Source organism: Eimeria mitis, genomic scaffold (genome assembly GCF_000499745.2).
Source record: "Eimeria mitis Houghton genomic scaffold, Emh_scaff139, whole genome shotgun sequence".
In the NCBI taxonomy this organism is placed as follows: domain Eukaryota; phylum Apicomplexa; class Conoidasida; order Eucoccidiorida; family Eimeriidae; genus Eimeria; species Eimeria mitis.
Window position 1 is genome coordinate 4,974 of NW_024013646.1, and position 4,188 is coordinate 9,161.

Here is a 4,188-nt window from a genome sequence, read left to right on the forward strand (position 1 = left end):
CTGCAGAAATCTGCGTGAATACTCGCTTCTCCGCATAATTGCTAGGGTGCGACAGTCTTTTATCTAGCGACCGTCTGTAGCTAACTTCCCTTGAAAAAGGATCCTGAAATATTAATGAACCGCCTTATACTACCGTGGAATCGAGGTGCCCAAATATGATGCGGTCCAGGGTGTAAGGGACGCTGCGTCATGTATTTGGTTTTGGTACCAGATAAGATGCTCCTGTAACTACCTCAACGATGCATTCGGTTAGCCTAAACATATCAAGGACCTTTGAGGAGAAAGAAGTAGTTCGGACAAACAACCCAAGTCATCCCCTGCGTGGTGGATTTACTTCGCCACTTAGGGTGTACGTGACAAAGCAATCGGTGGAGGTTTTCGGCTAATGTCCAAAAACCAAACCTAGAGTAAACGGTGTCAATTTTATTTCGATAAGCCGTACTTTCCCTAGGTGGTGACCAAGAACAATTTGTGTCGTTTGCATATTCAGGTCCTCTTGAGCCTGTTTGGACCGAGATTAGAATGGATTCGCGTATTGCCAAAGCAAATTTTGAGTTCCCTTAATGCTGCAGCTAGTGAGCCACTTGTTAAATTGGTGACCCCCATTTTTTTACTGGCCTGCTACTGATGCGAGGTAACAATGGTGTGTTTCACGTGGACAGCATTTATATTGAATCGACGGTTGCAAAAGGGTGGAAATGGAAGTCCACAGAACGGTTTGGAGAAGAAGGTCCACTTCCTCGTTCCCGGGGGTTACCTTGTGCCAAAGCCAAGTCTTTAGTTGGTACAGCTGTTCGTTGTAGGTGTTTAACGGGGCCATGCCCTCTACAACACGGATCCACCAGAATGTATCTTGAAGTTGGGGGATACTTTGTTTGTTTTGCTACTACTGTACCAAGCAAGACTCCTGACTATACGTTGCAGCCTGTACGTTTGGACTGCCGTATTCATCAGCAATATGCCTGAAGCAATCAATGATCCGAGTTTTCGCAGTTTCCATGTGTCGTTTCCCCTCATTCTAGACAAGGTATGTTGTTCTCGGTGGGAAACAGAAACTAACACGCCTTATTGAAAATGAGAGCACACGGGCATGGGGCGAAAGAGTTGTCTGGAGTTTGTGTGCAGGTTGTGCGTGCATTACTCTTTATGTTTCCACCTCGTTATAAACCTGCTTCTGGATATTCAGATGCTTAGACTGCGAGATTACGCAAGCCCAGCTTACGGTGACCTGGCAAACTGTTAACTCCGATTGGCAGCGCTCGCTCTGTGCCTTATGGATTATGAGCAACGTGTGCTGAAGCCTGCAGGCGGTGCGTCTGCATTCCATGTACCGAAAAGTTCACGAGGTGAAGCAGGGATTGTAATGATTCTTTCCAACAGTCGTACCACGTTTTTCTTCATGCTTAGCATATTAGGGCGTGTACTTTAAGGAAGTCTGCCAGCCAAGTTCGTCTCCATGCATGCCACTGTCTGATGTCCTAGGTTGTGCGCCAAACAGTAGATCATTCGCAGAATGCCTGTTATCATAGCATAGCAAGACTCTAGACGCACGGGACGGACATAGCGGTACACGGATTTTCGCCTATTCGTTTCAGCGTTTTAGTGTAAAAATTCATTTCAACATTACGCGCAATTGGAGAACGTGAGTCAACTGCTGCGCGGAGGGTGCTTCAAGGGGCTAAAAAGACCTGTTGGGTCCCCTAAGCTACATTGGATTAACTTTAGGTAGCCTAGAGCAACAAGCGGAATATTGCTTGTATGAACCAGTCTTGCGATAACTTCTTGGATTGTCGTTGAAAAAATGTGCAGAAATTATGTCGACTGCTGCCGCAGGCCTAGCTAACTCCCACGGAAACTGGATGCCGTTGTTCTCGCTGCAGCACTGAGCATCAGGCATGATGAAGCAGTAACATTTTGACTGGATCTTTTTTGCATCAGGGCTTTCAGGCCCCTTAGGTGTTGTATCGAACTCGAAGCATGTGGGTCAGGCGTATGCAAAGAAGAGGAACTGTAACAGCAGCTAACTGCGCTGCCATGCGGAAAGATGGTAGTCCTTTTGCACTCATTTGTTGAGTAGTTTCGCGCACAACCGTCTATTCCGCACACACGTTTCGCGTTGCTTTGCAAGAAGTTTCTGAAGGCGAGCATTAATTAGCCTGACTTGCTCCACCATCGTCACAATCTGGTGTTTGGTTCCTCAACATAACACACTACTGAACTTCGGAGTTTGCCATATGCGCCGTTGCTTGCGACGCCGTCTTGCTGACTATCACGGAAGACTTCGCTAATGCGTTGGTCTGGGTTTTTTCAAGTTGAAACGGCGGTACGTGTGAACTCTCTACAGCACTGTGCCAGGGCTATGTGCATTTCAGCATGTATGTCAGGTATTCCACGTGTTTATGGGAGCCTCAGAGAAATGCCTTAGCTGCCATTGATGACAATATCTGCTTAGTTTCTGGAAATGCAGCTACTGCTGTTGCTTTGTTTATCACCATTCTCTCGCTTCAAAAATCCATGCGCGCAACTATTATTCGTTGCTCGAAGATCAGCTATTAGAGTAACTGTATCCCTACAGCCGTTTAGCTCCCATGTTTGAGTAGTAGGCCTTATTGGCCATAAACCATCTTATGCAGTTCGTCTTGAATCCAACCTCCTCATCCTGGTCTCTCAATACGACCTGGATAGCTGTATACGTGACTCTGCCCTTTGCTCATTCTTCCCCCAGGTTCTGGCAAGCATTCGACCAGGTTGCTATCGAAGGGCGTGAGTCTCGTGTTGAACTCCGCGCATGCAATGAGGCTCTGTTTAATTTGCCTAAAACAGTGTAAGCAAATTCGGTTTACAGGAATGTGGTGCTTGTGCAGCCCGAGTGCGTTACAGCAGAACCGCCTTTTCGTGTAAAGTGCGGTGAGCATCATTCAGGTGAACTGGATGTCATTCACCATTTTGGGGGCGCCAAGTCTGCTTCAAAACACACTTAATAAAGCATTCGAGGCTCTGACGATTGTGATCGCAGTGCCCCTAACCACAGCGGCCTTCATTACGAAATGTGCCTGGATTACCTGTACAGGAGTATGAATCGTGACTGCTGCCTTTCGCCATTCTTGAGCTGCAGTGGAGTTGGGTGTTGCTTATTGATGGCAAATGAGAAGAAAGCCTGGCACCAACGTTGAGCACAGGCAGTGTGTTGCATCAATGGGAACACATGATTGCTGCTTCATGAAAAGTCTCCAGGCATGCATCTTTTCCTCTGTACGCTAGGTTCTTTCTTTTCTTACCAGCAATGGCGGCTGTATTGTGTTGGTCACAATCACTCATTGTACAGCCGCTGCTAATCATAAAGACATTTTTGATTCTAGCACACTATCGGCGCATTTAGCCACCGGCAAAATGCTGAGGTAGGAATGAGGTGAGGCCTGGCCGTTAGAGGAACGTGCACTAGAGTAAGTGTATGGTTTTGCGCTGTATTTCTAGCCTGTGAGCTTTTTATGCTGTGGAATCTCATTTTCGATAGACAACCCCATATAAGATCCCGGTCTGCACTCTGCGTTATGCGCTCTGTTCGGTTTGTCGGCGTATCGTCTGTGGTACACACATTTTGACAACGAAATTGTGTTCAATGCAACAAAAGCGTTTCATGATGCATGAGTTTACTTCTCCTTGCTCTACACGGTTGGTGCATGCTATTTACCGATCAAAATTATATCTGTCTTGTTGGGAAGGGGGGAAGCAGGACAAACATAATTAAGAGGTCTGTAGTAAACGTTCAAGTTCGCTGCTAGCTGATGAAACATCCATGAAGGAAAACTTCCATCACCTACAGACAGTACGCCATTTAGTGTATATTTTGTAGCCTGATAGAATGTGCTTACTTTTGGAACCAAGCCAAGTGGGTGGTGTGCTCTTGAGGTTTGGTATGCCCCACAGCTTACGGTGTGGTGTGTGGCATGCGCTAGCCGGCTTCTTCAGGATTTCGCTGGTCTGCGCATTATTCATTACGCATTGATGGACGTTCTCGTTGCTTATATACGAAAACTGTTTAGAAAGCATTCCCTTTTTCGGTGCTGCTCTAGTTCCATTTCACAACGACTCCTGTGATTGTTCCCACTCCAAACATGTTCTAATGTTTTTATTGCTGGGTCTCCCAAGTATGGTACGCTGATCATGTGGAGAAATGAACTACTTATC